Source organism: Pseudophryne corroboree, chromosome 3, assembly GCF_028390025.1.
Source record: "Pseudophryne corroboree isolate aPseCor3 chromosome 3, aPseCor3.hap2, whole genome shotgun sequence".
Lineage (NCBI taxonomy): Eukaryota > Metazoa > Chordata > Amphibia > Anura > Myobatrachidae > Pseudophryne > Pseudophryne corroboree.
Window position 1 is genome coordinate 583,571,626 of NC_086446.1, and position 18,921 is coordinate 583,590,546.

General features: G+C 46.8%; 1 long non-coding RNA gene across 1 annotated transcript in view; it reads right to left on the bottom strand.

Moving 5' to 3' along the window:
* Positions 1-18,921, bottom strand: part of LOC135058043 (uncharacterized) — a 911,901-nt gene that overhangs the window by 593,635 nt on the left and 299,345 nt on the right. Inside the window, exon 4 of the long non-coding RNA XR_010244559.1 lies at positions 3,640-3,692. This is a non-coding gene — a long non-coding RNA (uncharacterized LOC135058043). The remainder of the gene's footprint in view (positions 1-3,639; positions 3,693-18,921) is intronic.

Sequence of the window (18,921 nt, forward strand, 5' to 3'; positions counted from 1 at the left end):
GCGGCGCACGTGGAGCAAAAGCTGCTGAGGCCACTGGCATAGATGTGTATGAAAGCGGCACAGCGGAAGGCTTTCATAGCCCTCCCTGCACCGCATACTCTCTGAGCCCCGAAGCCTCCTCTGCGTGTGATGTCACAGAAGTGCCTCCCAGCCACAGCCACGCCCAGATCCCCAGAGGCCCTGACTCCGCAACACAGCACCTGGGCTTCCGGCCTGGAAGCCCCGAGATGGCTAATGTAACGGATAGAGTGGGTGATATTGCGGAGGGTAATGTCTGGACGCTGAATCAATGTAAAAGGTGACAGTGCTGTGCAGTACAGTGGGTGTGCAGTCAGGGCCAGTGCTAGGGTGTTCGGCGCCCCCCTACAAACTATAACTTTGCACCCTTGCATACTTTACAAATGCACAGCGCGCATAATGCCCCCTGTAGTAGAGACACTTACACATGTAATGCGCCCTGTACCAGAGACGCCTACACATGTAATGCCCCCTGAACCAGTCACGCTTACACATGTCACGTCCCCCTGTACCAGTGACGCTTACACAAGTAACACCCCCTGTAGCAGTGATGCTTATACACGTAATGCCCCCTGTACCGGTGACGCTTACACACGTAACGCCCCCTGTAGCAGTGATGCTTACACACGTACTGCCCCATTTAGCAGTGATGCTTACACAAGTAACGCCCCCTGTACCAGTGCCGCTTACACACGTAACGCCCCCTGTACCAGTGCCGCTTACACACGTAACGCCCCCTGTACCAGTGCCGCTTACACACATAACGCCCCCTGTACCAGTGACGCTTACATACGTAATGCCCCCTGTACCAGTGACACTTACACACGTAATGCCCCCTCTACCAGTGCCGCTTACACACGTAACACCCCCTGTAGCAGTGCCGCTTATACACATTATGCAGCAGTCACACATACACACACAACAGACACACACACACATATATATATATATATATATATATACACAAACACACACATACATACTGTCCGTACATTACACACATACACAGTCACACATATATACAGTATATACTGACACTGTATATACACACACACACTCTCTTTCCAGACACTTATCTAATGAAGTCTGGCTGGCCGAAGCTGTAGCAGCTCATCCTCCTGCTGCAGCATGGTCCAGTCTAGCTCCGCCCCTTATTACCATCTAGCACAGCCCCCTTTGGCTCCCTCCCGGCCACTGAATGTCACACAGGGGAGAGGAGGTTTTGTGCTGCCGAGGGGGAGGAGAGGTTTTGTGCTGCCGGCACCGCTGCATGTGTGACAGCAGCCGGCAGCAGCAGGGAAAGTATCAGCAGCTCAGCACAGGGATGCAGAGCAGGGAGAACGTCTCTCCTTCCTGGTGCCTCCCTGCACTGCATCCCTTTGCTGAGCGACTAGCGCCAGGCCTGTGTGCAGTGTCACTGACACTGCACAGCACTCTCACCTTTTACATTGATTCAGCCAGTCACTCAGTTCTGCCAGCCAGTCACTATTGTTAGCGCCAGTGTCCCAACGCGCCGCATTACAGGGAAGTAGACACACTAAATAAACTACAGCTCCCAGCAGCCCTTAGCGCCGAAGCATTCCGGCCCTTATGGCTGCTAGGAGCTGTAGTTTATTGAGTGCATCTTCTTCCCTGTAATGCGGCACGTTTGGACACCGGCGCTAACAATAGTGACTGGCTGCTGTGCGAGTCTCCGGGAGAGCCACTGCCAAAGGGAGGACAGCAGCTTAGCTGCTTCCAGGAGGAGAAGCATTACCCGCCCCTTCCCCATTTGCAGTAACTCCGGGACACATCTGCGGCACCCCCACACTCCCCCCTACAGCACCTGCGTTAGCTCCGGACCCCCTCCCCCACCCGCAGCAACCCCGCAACCGCCCCTCCCGCCGCACCACCGCATCCGTCCCTCCCCCACCTGGCGCCGAAGCATTCCGGCACTTATGGCTGCTAGGAGCTGTAGTTTATTGATGGCATCTTCCTCCCTGTAATGCGGCACGTTGGGACACCGGCGCTAACAATAGTGACTGGCTGCTGTGCGAGTCTCCGTGAGAGCCACTGCCAAAGGGAGGACAGCAGCTTAGCTGCTTCCAGGAGGAGAAGCATTACCCGACCCTTCCCCATTTGCAGTAACTCCGGGACACATCTGCGGCACCCCCACACTCCCCCTCCAGCACCTGCGGTAGCTCCGGACCCCCTCCCCCACCCGCAGCAACCCCGCAACCGCCCCTCCCGCCGCACCACCGCATCCGTCCCTCCCCCACCTGGGGCCACCCCCGCAACTGCTCCTCCCCCACTCGCAGTGGCTCCGGACCACCACCCGCGGCACCCACGCACCCTCCCCCACCTGTGGCACCACCGCAACTGCCCCTCCCGCGGCACCCCAGGATCCCATCCGCATCTTCCCCGCACCCGCCACTCCCCCAACCAAAGCACATACTAGGTGATTCATCAGGCTCTGCGTGCGCTGTTCACGCCGTTGCAAGGGGCTTTGACCCCTTAACTATTGCATGCCCTTTGTCCGTGCAATATTTAACCACTCACGCAATTATGACTGGATGTCATACTCCATATAATAAAAATATTACACGCCACAAGGGTGTGCAAGGGTTAAGGGGGCATAGCCCCTTACGACGGTGTGAAGAGCACCCGTAGGGCGCGATGAATCACCTAGTAGTAATAATAATTAGGAAACAACTTAGTGCTATTGTTCGTTACAGTGTACGTTGTGTCTTTTATTGTGAACTTCAGAGAATCCGTCAGTGTTGAATGTTTAGGAAATTGAACATTGGTGCTGTAACCATTTACATCCCAGTTTTCTCTTTTTTTTTTATGATTGTTGGGATTTGCACCTGAAAAGAGTTTTAATGGCAACAGGGCTGGGGACCCAATAGTGACCACCTGCTTATGTTACATTAATAGTGGTACAGAACTGAAAAAGCTATCTTGGCATGGGACTTTATGTGCTTGTGGCGTAGAGGTGTTTTGGTGGCACAGGATATCATGAGGCGTTATGCCGATTAATAATGAAATTGTACTGACGGCATTTGGAACTGTATTTGGTACACAGCATTTATTTTGGCAACACATCGTGCATGCTAACGATTTATTCTGTCCTGTGTCATTTATGCACTTAATATACCTGTTTTTCTCTGCAATGCTACACATAGCAAATATTTGTTTTTCCCCTTATGCCATAAATTAAACCTTATATTACCAAGCAGACAGGTCTCATTAAATAGGAAAGAACGTGATGGTTTTACTACTCTTAAAGAAGAAGCTGACTTTGACTGCAGTGCCTATCCTGGATACAGAAGTGGGTTCTGTTACGTTTTAGTGATTGCTGAAACCAGTACTAGTTGTAATGTGATTTACAGTACAAAGGCCTAGAAACTTGCTCATTAAAATTCTCATTTATGGCTGGTTCCTGATAAGATTTATTTCTCCATCTGCATGTGTTTTATTTATTTAAGTGAAAGACATTTATGTGTGTTTGTGATTATTTATAGGGCTGATATACTGCATGTGTAGATTGCTACATGTTAGTTCCAACACACATTACCTTCTCCTATTTTAAAGGATATTTAGAGCACTGGATAAATGTCAAGTCTGTGTTTGATCACTCACCTGAATCGTTCATTCATCGGGAAAGATCAAAGCTTGGAGCATGCTCTGGACACCTGTAGGGGGACAGGAAAGGAGAGGAAGTTCAACTTGGAATCTCATAGAAGAAAGTCACGAGAAGCCTTGGGGCACCCACTACAGGTAGTTTGGTTCTTTTAAATTAATGGTCTAAAACAATGAGAACATTGAAATTCTGAAAGGTCTATATCCATTGACTTACTCCCCCTCTTCATAGATCCGATGATAAATTCAGAAATGTATTACCCAGGGAAGAAAAGCAATGCATAAGTTTAATTAATATGCTACACCCATTGGTAGCAGTTGATGTGGTGAAGGCTGGACACAGGAAGGACTGCATACAGCACGCTTGGGCTTACACCTACAGGTACTTTAAGATACACTCAGCTGGATAATGCAAAAAATTAACAAAACAAAATAGACAATGGGGTATATTTACTAAGATGGGAGTTCTATTTAAGATGGGATGTTGCCTATAGCAACCAATCAGATTCCAGGTATTATCTTCTAGAAGGTGCTAGATAAATGAGAAGTAGAATCTGATTGGTTGCTATGGGCAACATCCCTTCTTAAATAGAACTCCCATCTTAGTAAATTTACCCCAATTAGTTTTATTTACTGATATTATATTTTGGGTCTACCAAGTGTAGTAATGGAAATAAAAATAGCCACTTACTTTAATATTTGGAAATAATTACCTATGATTCTCACTTCCTTGCATATTAGTTGTTGACAATTTACATGTAAACAGTGCCCCTACTGGCCACTTCATTCCATTACAGAATAGTTGTTTGCCTTTATTAAGAAATATATTTTGAACAAATGTTTTTGTTTTGTTTTTGGGGAGGGGGCGGGGGGGGGGGGGTTCATACCAGTATAATATACAATATATTAAATTTTATCCCTTTAGTTAAGTTGTAATTATGGTGTACAGCATATGTAAAGTTTCCATTGCTAATGATAATGATGACAATCAGTGACAAGCTTCGACAGCATGGACAGTGTTATGGTTAGCATTACTGCCTCACAGTACTGAGGTCATGGGTTCGATTCCCACCACGTCCCTAACTGTGTGGAGTTTGTATATTCTCCCTGTGCTTGCGTGGGTTTCCTCCGGGTGCTCCAGTTTCATCCCACAATCCAAAAATATACTGGTAGGTTAACTGGCTCCCAATGAAAATTAACTCTAGCGTAAATGTGCATGTATATGTGGTAGGTAATATAGATTGTAAACTCCACTGGGCAGGGACTGATGTAAATGGACGAATATTCTCTGTAAAGCGCTGCGGAATATGTGTGCACAATAAAAAGAACTGGTAATAAATAAATAAATATTGTGTGTAAATGTAATTTATATATTTTATGTCTCTTGAATAGAATTTTTTAAAAGTGCTCACAGTGAAGCAGCCATTTTGTCAGCTGAACAGAAATTCATGAGAAAACAATATACTATGTGAATTTAAATCACTTAGGGGCCTATTCATCATTACTTATACACATTATACACATACAGAAATGTTAGTTTCCCATTCATTATTAGGGTCCTGATGAGAGTCTTTTTCAGATGGCATTGATTCCCAGTGCACCGCTCCTTACTATGAGAAGGAAGTCTGAGGTCCCTCCACTACCATCGTACTGCGAGACCGGCAGCCAAGTACATGTGTGTTCTCAGGTCATGCATACACAGTTAGTCGTCACCACCACTGTCAGTAAGTATCACTGGCACTTTGGAATTGCGCCAGTATTTACGTACCCACCGTCACAAGCCGAGTTGGATGCTTGATTATTGGGTGACAAATTGAATATCTTTTTATAAAGTTGAGCTGCATTTTAAACATCCACTTTACTCTACACCAGTGCTTCTCAAATCTAATAAGTGACTGCATGTTTTCCAGATCTCTTTGCTGAAACACAGTTGTATTATTATTATTATTATTATTATTATTATCTTTATTTATCGGGTGCCAGAAGTGGTCCGCAGTGCCATACAGAGAGCAAAACAATAAGACAATACAGAGTAAAACAGTACAGTACAAGTTACAAATAGCAACACAACTCTCAACATAGCCACTGATGCAAGAGGTGCAATGGAAAGATTCAGTGTGAGCTGAACCCTGTACCTACTAGTGTGGGCACACATAAGGGTCTAGGTTGTCTGACGAAATGAAAACAATGAACGAGTGGTGTCCGGGGACAGAGAGCCCAAGGAGGAGGTGTATAGTGTAGCTGGTGTGCAAGAGAATTAGTTACTTAGAACAGGAGTGAGGAGGGCCCTGCTCATGGAGCTAACAGTCTAAACGGAATGGGAAGACAAGCAGAATAAAGAGTGAGCCAATGTAAGGGCAGGAAGAATAAGTGGGAGAATTGGAGGGAGCAAGAGGATGAGTTAAGGCCCCCATACATCACATATGTATTGGGGTACTGGCCCAAACTCTCGATGGCTGGGTCGAGGAATCAGAAATATTAAACATGTTGTAAATATCCCGATTCCCCAACCCAAAAAACGGCAGCAATAGAGATGAAGCTTGACATTGTTAGTAGTGATGCAGCTTTCACATGACCCCATTTATATAAACCCCTTAGCAGTTGATGGCTCCTGTTACCCCATTGTGTCAACCTTAGCTTAGCAATCTTAACCTTATACATTCAGCGCCGGCCAACCTGGGATGCGGGTGCTGGTAATAGAATAAGTGTGGAGAACAGCGTGAAATTGTGCCATCTACAAGTGTGCTGCAACCCACAAACAGCAAGCTGCCAACACCCTGAACCGCGATATTGAACATCGGAAGGCAGGGAAGATATAAAGGAACCTTTCGAATTTTTTTCCTGCAAAAAAAGTAAAATGCAGATAGGCATATCAATCCCTGCATGCATCAACTAAATACAAAGAAATATGCTCAGAGCAGAGGCGTAACTAAGGGGGATCGAGCAGGGCACATGCCCTAGGCGCTGTGGCACGCCCAGCAGAGGGGGGCGCCGACGGCCAGGGCATCATGCTCACCCGCCCCGGCTACATACTTGCCGACACTCCCGCCTCCCCGGCCAGTCTGCCCCGCTGCCCCAGAAAGTGCCTCGAGTCCGATCCCCCAGCCCCATATTAAATCTGGGTCACGCATGTGTGATCCTTGACACGATGGGGGAGGAGCTTGATACGGCCATACACCACGGCGCAGGCCGCGTAGCCGCATTCCTATAATCGGAGACCTCCCTCTCGCTCACCCTCCAGTGCAGGTCAGACTCAGATCATGGGATGACAGCACTGGCGGCAGCAGCAGTTTTTTCCTGTCCCCCCTTCCACCCATGCACATTGGGACATTGGGAGCAGCAGGCAGTGAGATATCTGGGAGGGGGAGTGATAAAATAATAGGCCAGACACGGAGAGCCGCTCTGGCAGGAAGATTGAGCTTAAAGGTGGCTGGAGAAGGAGTGTCTGGCCCCAAGGTGAGAGTGTGGTTCTACCCACAGCGTGTGTATGTGTGTGCATAGTCTGGAATTGGCCCTTGTGTAACTGTAGGCTGGCACGTACCCATGTATGTATGTATGTATGTATGTATGTGTGTGTAGAATGGCACCGACCAGTGTGTGATTGTGTGTGTGTGTAGGGTGGTGATGGTGTGCTGAGTGATGACACGGGATAGGTGATGGTGTGCTGAGTGACGACACAGGATAGGTGATGGTGTGCTGAGTGATGACACGGGGTAGGTGATGGTGTTCTGAGTGATGACACGGGGTAGGTGATGGTGTGCTGAGTGACGACACGGGGTAGGTGATGTGTGCTGAGTGACAACACAGGGTAGGTGATGGTGTGTTGAGTGATGACGTAGGGTGTAGGTGATGGTGTGCTGAGTGATGACGCACGGGGTAGGTGATGGTGTGCTGAGTGATGACGCAGGGGGTAGGTGATGGTGTGCTGAGTGATGCCACAGGGGGTAGGTGATGGTGTGCTGAGTGACTGCACAGAGGGAGATGGTGCGGTTGAGTGACTGCCTAGGGTGGGTGATGATGTGCTGAGTAACGACACAGAGGATTGGTGATGGTGTGCTGAGTGACTGCGCAAAGGGAGATGGTGTGGTTGAGTGACTGCCCAGGGTGGGTAATGATGTGCTGAGTAACGACACAGGGGATTGGTGATGGTGTGCTGACTGACGACACAGGGGATAGGTGATGGTGTGGCTGAGAGACGCAGGGGGGAGATGGCGTGGCTGAGAGACGCAGGGGGCAGGATGTGAGTCTGGTGAAACCGCTGTTGTACAATGCTGACCTTCTTAATATTCCTACACAACCAGGTATCTCCTGGATAATGTGATCTCCTACATGAATGGTGAATACCGAAGGAAGACGCTGTCTGCCTTAGAGGATACAGTTCTCCAGAGGTTCCACATTGTGAGAAACCATCACACAGGTAAGGTGCGTGTGCAGTTGAAAAGAATGTTTCCATTGTGACGCGAAACAGGTGGCGTGTTATGTCGGCATGCCCCATTTTCAGTTGCCATGCCCCCTCTGGTGTGTGACCACGCCCCCTCTGGTGTGTGACCACGCCCCTATTTTTTGCACATAGCTTACTTTATGAATCTTGGGGGGGAAGGGGGAGGGGAGGCGCCATTCATAATTTTGCCCCTCGGCTCCAAAAACCCTTGTTACGCCTCTGGCTCGCAGCCTCACTGTAGGGGGACTGTTACAAAAAACTGCTGATACAAACTGTAACTTGTCACTAAGATATATATGTTATGTTACATATTCGTTATGTCTAGCTGTCTTTGATACTTTTCTTTTGTATAGCGGTATTAGGTTTAGAGATACCAGTGACAGTCACACTGCAAATATTTACTTATGACAATTTTATTATAAAATAAATTATGCATTTTAAACAAACACAACTGAATCTGTTTATTATCAGAGGTAAATAGAAGATTAATGGAGAAATACATAAAGGCTGAGAAAAAATGTTAACTAACAGGCAGGATTAAATAAGTAACAGGTCTTGAATATCACAACCTCATCATTTTAAGTAAACCATTATATTTAGCCTGACTTTGCAATCTTATCTTCTTCAGATTTTCTTTATAAGTTGAAACTGTAACCTAGAAGCGGGTAAAGGAAAGTAGGTTTCTGCCTGCTGTTCGGTCACTTACAGCCTTCTCACAAGGTCTAAAATAATTTGAAATGTATCTTTTTTGAAAGCTCTGTGTACTGTAACTATTCTGTTCCATCCTTTTCACAGCAAGAGTAATGATGTGCCACTTGTATTGTCATGTAATGTTATTTTCAAGTGAAGTGGCGGATTGCCATGTACAATGCTGTAGGCCAAGGTATTTCCAAAAACAGATATTATAGTGAGCAATGTTATATGGCAAATATGATTGTGGGTTTTACAATAGTCCCTAAAACCTGGGGGGAGGGTAAGTGTGTCTTAAGTATGTCCATCCTGACAAGTGCTTGACAGCTTTAGTTGCAGTTGCCACATGGTTTCTCAGTGCTAGGTCACCAGTAGCAGACAGATGTGTCGCAAATAGGACACACCGGGGAGACTGTGCTGATTAATTTAATATGTGCCGCTGCATGGTAGATGCAAAAAAGATGCCCAGTGCTAGCAGAGTAACGCGGGACCTGGAGCACAGAGATGGTCAGTTTGGTGTGACTGCAGCAATAATATATGAGGACACATCTGTACCTGACATTGCCATCATAGTAGCACTACAACCACAGAATACAACATCCCCCTTGCACAGATTCCTTCAAACCCATACATCTATCATTGTTCAATGTAATACATTCTTCATACTGTACAGAGACTCCCACACATTGCAACAGAGAGACTCATCCAATTGCAACCCAAAGACCCACCATACTGCAACAGAGAATCTCCCCACAGCAGCTTCAGCCCACCACTCACAATTGCAGCACAGACAACACACCACCAGGGTCTCTAATTACAGAGGTGCTCATAGGAAAAATAGAAGACATCATACTTCTAGAAAGATTCAAGGTACAGGTGAGGGTCCTGGCTCTAGGACCCTGTGGTCACCGGCCGATGCCACAGTGAAGAATGCAGCAGGCAGAAAAACCCAGTGGGAACCCACAGCAACAGGTCCCGCCTGGCAGTGCTCATGGGAAAAACACAAGTTGTTGGGGGCGGAGCTAGAAAGACTCCAGAACCAGCAACAGTGTGGAGCCACAATGCTAGAGGCTGCAGAGGTACATGGTGTGAGTGAAGTGAGCAGCCAGTGTGAAATTGTGGGGTCCAGGACTGACATAATAGGCAGTCCCCCCACCCCCACCACCACCCCCACCATACACTGCCCCATAGCCACACACACACTGCCCCATAGCAACACCCTAAAAATCACAACTTGCCGCAGTAGCAAAAGTAATTGGTAAATAAAGAAAATTAAACACAATGAAAATAAAAAGGAAAACAAATAAATAAAATAAAAAGTTAAATGAAAAATACAATAACAATTTAAGTTTGTCTCAAATTGAAAGCAGGACGGTTATTAGAACACTAATTAGAAAAAGTTAGGGTAAGAAAAAAGAGCAACGGAAGGAAAAGAAAACTGGACAACTGAGAAAAAGTGGGAATGTAAAAGTCGGAGCAGAGAAGCAGAAATAGCAAGTGAAAGAGTACAATGGGGAAAGAAAATAGAAATAAGCAGAGAAAAGAAATCTGTTGAAACAGGTTGTATAAAGCAATATAAATAAAAGGAGCACTGCACAGCTAAGCAAGTATACAGGCAAATATATCCAGTTGCTTAACCCTGTTGGAGTTAGAAGAGTTCCTGAGCAGGCATAAAGGTAATAGGGTGTATACCATATGAGTCAGGATAGAAAAAAGTCAATCAGACCCCAGAAGACACCACCCTGGGTCCAGAGGATGACACCATGGAGATAGAGGCTCTCAGGGAGGACAGAGGCAAGAAGCACCACTACAGCCAATGAATGTCTGAAGCATGGAGAAACCAGGAGTGTGACGACGGAGGGGTACAGGACTGGTGGAGGGGCACAGGACCGGGAGCTGCAGATAGCGCACTGGGTCCCACCATGCAAATACTCCATGCCCAGCAGCAATGACACAAGTCCAGCAGGGAAAGGGAATCACCAGGGTGGATAAATGTTGTAGAGGAAGTCTTGGACACCAAAAGGGTAGACAAGGGTTCCGCAGCAATGGAGGTGTGGTACGGCAGCAGCCAAGATAGATAGCATGTCAGGCAGCCAACAGAGGACACATGTGGGAGTCCAGGTGAGTGGCAGGCAGGAAAATCCAGCCAGCAGACCAGGGTGCTACCGCATCAAGCTTAGGGACATACTGTCTTTTACTGGAGAGCCCAGGCAACCAAAGCCCACATGCATCCAGATGAGATGTGTACTGAATTCATGTGGCCGCGGTCCAACAGCCAGTGGAAAGCAGAAGGGTGCACCGTACAGTTGAAAGAAGAGGAAGGCTCCTATCCCAAAAGTCACGGAGGACAGCTGCAAGTAGAAGAAATCAGGCGGGGTGGGTGGTTGGGTGGGTTGGAGAGGGCAACCCAAGTAAGCAACACCCTAGAGGTATCTTCTGAATGGCTGCTGGTCCGCAATCCACACTGCAGCCCCAATCCACACTGCTGCCATCCATGTCCCTCTCAGTCCGGGACTGAAGTACTGGCTGTCCCCACCAGAATATGTCCCTGGCAGCAAGCTAGGGGGCTGTGTGCTGCAAACAGGAGATCGGTAGCAGCACAAAGACACGCTGGTGTGTGGCAGAGACAGATGCTGACAGCAGCCTCAGAGAGAGTGGGCAGCAGGGGCACGCTGAGATTGCAATTGTGACAACTGGAGACAACAGACCAGGCTGAAAGCAGGAGCTGGCACAACAGGGGCTCCAACCAAATAAAGTCACATTGACAGCACCCACCAGAGCTGTGTGGACAGGTTTGTGTATCTAACCTTGACACAGTGTAATGTGTAGCTCTCCACAAGTGTCCATTGAGTTTCCACAGCTAAGAACATACTTGAGTACTCTCACCTACACCACTATAGACCCTGCACATAAAGACTGTGAGCTATTTCTACAGTAACATTGGGCCTTATTCAGAGTTGATCGCAGCAGCAAATATGTTAGCAGTTGGGCAAAACCACGTGCATTGCAGGGGGTCAGATATAACATGTGCAGAGAGAGTTAGATTTGGGTGGGGTGTGTTCAAACTGAAATCTTAATTGCAGTGTAAAAATAAAGCATCCAGTATTTACCCTGCACAGAAAAAAAATAACCCACCCAAATCTAACTCTCTCTGCAAATGTTATATCTGCCCCACCTGCAGTGCACATGGGGGGTAATTCAGACCTGATCGCTGCTGTGCGTTTTCGCACAGCAGCCGATCAGGTCTGAACTGCGCATGCATGCCAGTTGCATGCCAGACAGCCGATGGCCATCTCAGCCCAGCGATCGCCTCTGCCTGATTGACAGCAGAGGCAGTCGCTGGGCGGGAGGGGGTCGGCGGCATTTGGCCGCCGTTTTGGGGGTGCGGTCCCAAATGCGGGGGATGTCACACGCAGCTGCTGTGACCCGTATAGCGACGGGTAGCTCCCTGCCAGCACACAGGTGCTGCACTGGCTGGGAGCTACTCATCAAGTACAAAAGCATCGCCGTTGTTCGATGCTTTTGTACTTGTGCAGGGGCAGGAGGACGGGGGGCGTGGAGGGGGGGGCAGACATGCGGGGTGGACTAGCCCTGTGCTGGGTGTCCCCCCGCATGTCGGAGTAACTGATTGTAGCCGTGCAAAATTTTGCACGGCTGCAATCAGGTCTGAATTAGGCCAGTGGTTTTGACCAACTGCTAACAAATTTGCTGCTGGGATCAACTCTGAATTACCCCCATTGTCTTATCATATATCTGTTGACTATTCCTTTAACGTAAACAGTTACGGTGACATAGTGTTGCAGCTTAATAAATCTAAACATCACATTTTAATTCCCGGTGTTTGTATGGGAATTGGGGTTCTCTATTTCTCTGCTGTTCCATGACAAGAAGGTGACTAAGACGAGGTTTCTAAGATTAGGTACAATCCACTCTACGCACAACACGCACCACTAGAGTTGTCACACCCGATGTTGTAGTGTGTGAAAACATTTCTGTAACAAGTCATATGTCCATGCACTCTTGTTGCAATGTCACTTTAGGCCAAGGTTTATTTCTCCACCAAGAAATATAATATGAATGCACATTTAACATTAGAAAACAGCTTTTAAAAAATAAGGCAAATATCACTCTACATAAAACAGCTCTGGAGGTATTTAGTTGTTTTTTGTCGATCCCAATTCACCGTGTTTAAACGCGTAAAGCAGCTAAACCCAAGAAAAGTATTGGACATGCTGCCAAAACGGTAGTTTGGACACATAGGAGCCCGATTTAGGGTGACTGCTGTTCCTCACCAGGGTGTGAGCTGAAATAATGGGTGCCCACAGTACTCACACCCATTGATACAAACAATTGAATAGATTCCATTACTTTAGACAGGAGCTGTGGGTCACTGTTTTTCAGTATATTTGGGGTTATAAACTACCAGATCTTTAAAACTGCAATTTTCAACCCTGGCATACTGCAAATCAAAATCCAGATATTTTACAAGTACTGTAACAAATAAAAACCAGCTGATAAATTAACCTGCGGATTCACAAAACCTCCAGAAAAAATGTAGAAAAAAATAGGTGGTACAGTAACAGGGGGATGGTTCAGAAATCTTAGCAGTCACCATCCCAACGGTCAGAATGCCGACAGCAGCATCCCGATGGTCAATATCCAGATGGATCCCAGCAACATTTTTAACTCTACCTCTACAGCCTAACCCTAACCTTTCTTGCCTGTAGCCTAACTTTGATTGACCCCTACAGCCTAACACACACACACACACACACACACACACACACACACACACACACCACAGCCTAAACCTAACCTTTCTTTCCTGTAGCCTAACTCTGACTGACCCCTACAGCCTAGCCCTAACACACACACCACAGCCTAAACCTAACCTTTCTTTCCCATAGCCTAACTCTGACTGACCCCTACAGCCTAACCCTAACACACACACACACACACACACACACACACACACACACACACACACACACACACACCACAGCCTAAACCTAACCTTTCTTTCCTGTAGCCTAACTCTGGCTGACCCCTACAGCCTAGCCCTAACACACACACCACAGCCTAAACCTAACCTTTCTTTCCCATAGCCTAACTCTGACTGACCCCTACAGCCTAACCCTAACACACACACTACAGCCTAAACCTAACCTTTCTTTCCCATAGCCTAACTCTGACTGACCCCTACAGCCTAACCCTAACACACACACACACACACACACACACACACACACACCACAGCCTAACCCTAACCTTTCTTTCCTGTAGCCTAACTCTGACTGACCCCTACAGCCTAACCCTAACACACACGCACACACACCACAGCCTAACCCTAACCTTTCTTTCCTGTAGCCTAACTCTGACTGACCCCTATAGCCTACAGCCTAACCCTAACACACACACACCAGAGCCTAACCCTAACCCTTCTTTCCCATAGCCTAACTCTGACTGACCCCTACAGCCTAACCCTAACACACACACACACCACAGCCTAACCCTAACCCTTCTTTCCCATAGCCTAACTCTGACTGACCCCTACAGCCTAACCCTAACACACACACACACACACACACACACACACACACACACACACACACACACCACAGCCTAACCCTAAACTTTCTTTTCCATAGCTTAACTCTAATTGACCCCTACAGCCTAATCCTAACACACACACCACAGCCTAACCCTAACCTTTCTTTCCCATAGCCTAACTCTAACTGACCCCTACAGCCTAACCCTAACACACACACCACAGCCTAACCCTAACCCTTCTTTCCCGTAGCCTAACTCTGTCTGACCCCTACAGCCTAACCCTAACACACACACCACAGCCTAAACCTAACCTTTCTTTCATGCAGCCTAACTCTGACTGACCCCTACAGCCTAACCCTAACACACACACTACAGCCTAAACCTAACCTTTCTTTCCCATAGCCTAACTCTGACTGACCCCTACAGCCTAACCCTAACACACACACACACACACACACACACACACACACCACAGCCTAACCCTAACCTTTCTTTCCTGTAGCCTAACTCTGACTGACCCCTACAGCCTAACCCTAACACACACACACACCACAGCCTAACCCTAACCTTTCTTTCCTGTAGCCTAACTCTGACTGACCCCTATAGCCTACAGCCTAACCCTAACACACACACACCAGAGCCTAACCCTAACCCTTCTTTCCCATAGCCTAACTCTGACTGACCCCTACAGCCTAACCCTAACACACACACACACCACAGCCTAACCCTAACCTTTCTTTCCCGTAGCCTAACCCTAACACACACACACCACAGCCTAACCCTAACCCTTTTTTCCCATAGCCTAACTCTGACTGACCCCTACAGCCTAACCCTAACACACACACACACACACCACAGCCTAACCCTAACCTTTCTTTCCCGTAGCCTAACCCTAACACACACACACACACACACACACACACACACCACAGCCTAACCCTAAACTTTCTTTCCCATAGCCTAACTCTAACTGACCCCTACAGCCTAATCCTAACACACACACCACAGCCTAACCCTAACCTTTCTTTCCCATAGCCTAACTCTAACTGACCCCTACAGCCTAACCCTAACACACACACCACAGCCTAACCCTAACCCTTCTTTCCCGTAGCCTAACTCTGTCTGACCCCTACAGCCTAACCCTAACACACACACCACAGCCTAAACCTAACCTTTCTTTCATGCAGCCTAACTCTGACTGACTCCTGCAGCCTAACCCTAACACACACACACCACAGCCTAATCCTAACCTTTCTTTCCCATAGCCTAACTGTAACTGACCCCTACAGCCTAACCCTAACACACACACACACACACACACACACACTACAGCCTAACCCTCCATGTAGTGCCTAACCGTAACCCCAGTACTTACCTTCGGAAAACTGTACCTCGGGATTCTGACCATCTGGATTCCGTTGTGAGTATTCTGATGGTGGAATCCCGATTCCCGATATCCTGACCGTATCCTGTGACAGGAGTTATATCTCAATTCTCACGCAGTTTGAGCTACAGGATCTTGCCTGTCAAACAGTATTAAAAATACAATTCTTCCCTTTACTAATGACCCATGCTACTTAGCACCAGTGCTCTGGGTGTGTCTTCAAGGGGGACCAAAAAAATATTTCCACACCTAGAGATGACCAGTCCTATAATATGCTGAATTAAATCACTCCTGGAATCCCTGGCCTGTGGGTGCCAGGAAAAACTAGCAAGTAATTGAGACCAGCTTAGATATTGTTGGTAAAAGCAGTGACAGTTTTATTTATTTTAAGATAAGTAAGTGCAGTCTTTATGGTAATCCAGGTGTGAAGCCGGTATTTGTTTACGACAGGTGAGTACTCAACTTGGTGCATCCATAAGAATGGGTGGATCTCCCGCATCCTGCACACTTGCCTGTGAATCCCAGGAATCACGGAACCACAGGAAGTGGATGCGACCAAAAGTACAGGATTCAAATAATTTTAGCCCCGCTCCCAGTGGACACGATTTGCAGCACTATGCCACAAGAAGTTCAAGGCCTAATAACGTGAGGAGCCCGGTTACACTCCTGAAGTGGTCCTCTGCATCTACTCTCTGGGATTCTCCCAGAGAGGAGAAAATAAAAGTTGGCAAGTAGGGGATGAATACGTTAACTAGACCATCTGACATGAGAGAGAATAGCTTGACATGGATTCAAACTTGCAGCAACCAATTTTAAGGGGAACAGCAGAATAGATAACTATAAGGAACTTGTACAGGTAAGTAGAAAGCAAAAATTTCACCAGTGGATTCACAGGCGCTAAGTGTTCGATGACACAAATGCTGCATCTTTTAAGAGATCTATTAAATACTTAAACATAAAACATAAAAACACTCGTGGTGTAGTATTTAAGTTGATCCAGAATAAAAACAAATGGATGTGAACAAATATTCAGGGGGACCCGTACCGCAGGTGTTGGTCTACTGATATAAGTAGACAAGAGTGTATCTATTGGAACAGATTCAACCACAATCTGTATGTTCCTTCCTTGTGTCAAAGTCGAAAAATATTGTTATACATATCCTTTGTTCTAACCCCTCATGCACATGCACGCTGCTCGTGCACCTGGTCCCCCGTGCGTAAACATATCCGCAAGTTGCGTAAGAGACGCTCCGGCGACTCATGCGCGTGATATGTGTATTTACGGCGGAGTTTGTGAGCATGTAGCGTGCTATTAGAATATAGCATATTTAACCCAATTAGTGCATTTTGTAGATGTAGTTCCCCTAGACCATGACAGCGAGTAATATTAGTTTAAACAGTTCCTGGACAGAGAGATTCGTCTTTGCATCATAGGAAGGGTCAGATAAAGGTTGGTAGGTGATGTATAGTATCCAGCTGTAGGGTATTTTAAGGGTAACATTCCGGTGTTAGTTAGGAAAGGATCGCTTGCTCCTGCTTATAGTTATGTACAGAAGTAGAATATGAACATTAACTGTGTTTACATTATATGAAGTATGCGGGGGGAATCCAGAGGAGGCCACCCACAAGAGCAGCTGAGAAAGACATAGCCCACCTTTTCAAATCAACCTGTGACCTCTCCCGTAATGAAAAGGTATATCTCTGTGTCCAATAGACAAAGGGATTACAGTGACCATTGTATTGTTTTGGATGAAGTGAATAAATAGAGCTTGCAGCAGGCTTGGTCACACAAGACTCTGAAGGCTTTCTACCTGATAGCTGAGGACTGGTCCAGGATGCGCTTGCGAACGATTCCCCACGTATGTATATTCTCTGTAGCCATTATTCTCTGTTATTCTGTTTAGATTTCCTTGTTAGCCTTTCCTGCCTGGGCTTTTAAAGTAGATTAACCTGTTTAACCTGTTTTAGATTAACCTGCATTGTTAAGGTGTATGCACTGCGGATACTTTGTATCGCTAGTGCTATTTAAGGTTTAAAGTATAAGCATATCATTACATTGTTTCATTAATAAGGTTTACAGTATTTCAATCAGTGTGCGTACGTGCCGCGTGTGCGTCGCGCCCACGGTACAGCGTCTGATACGCTAAGTGCGTATCCATACGGTACTCAGTACGCAAATAGCGTACTTAGTCCGTAGTGTGTGTAATAAGTCTAGCGGCCATAGCGGCTCCACGGTAACAGTGTATAGCTTTATGTTTTAAGATAATATTTGACATTATCACTTGAAAGAGACTCCACTGCTCACCGTCACCTCAGGTTAGGTAGTGATACATACTGTATGGGAGACAATAGAAACTTTCAATGGTATAATACCATTTTAATAGAAACATAAAAACATGCAAACATGGGGAAATGATTGGTCTCTCACCATCATATATTGCCTACAGCCCAGGTAGACAAAAAGAGCAAGATCACAAATGGCACATCAGGCGTCCCTGGAAATGCACTGACTGTCTGTTACGTGGATTCCAAACATCCCCAGAATAACAAGTCCTTTCTGCCAACCGGTTTGCTATTTTACCAGAAACTAGGCTGCAATGTGTCCTTAAAAATCCACTTCCTTCACTCGCATCTGGACTTTTTCTCAGACAAGAGTGCTGCAGTAAGTGATGAGCATTGCATCAGGACATCTCTGGAGAAAAGGTATCCATGTAAATGGAACTGTACAATGGCCCTCATTCCGAGTTGTTCGCTCGCTAGCTGCTTTTAGCAGCATTGCACACGCTAGGCCGCCGCCCTCTGGGAGTGTCTCTTAGCTTAGCAGAATAGCGAACGAAAGATTAGCAAAACTGCTACTAAATAATTTGCTGCAGTTTCTGAGTAGCTCCAGACCTACTACTAGACTGCGATCACCTCAGTCCGTTTAGTTCCTGGTTTGACGTCACAAACACGCCCTGCGTTCGGCCAGCCACTCCCCCGTTTCTCCAGCCACTCCTGCGTTTTTACCTGGCACGCCTGCGTTTTTTAGCACCCTCCCTGAAAACGGCCAGTTTCCGCTCAGAAACACCCACTTCCTGTCAATCACACTACGATCACTCGAGCGATGAAAAAACGTTGCTCGAGCTTGTGTAAATCTACAAAGTTTTGTGTGAAAGTACTTAGCGCATGCGCACTGCGTACCATGCGCATGCGCATTTTTGCCATTTTTCTACTTAAT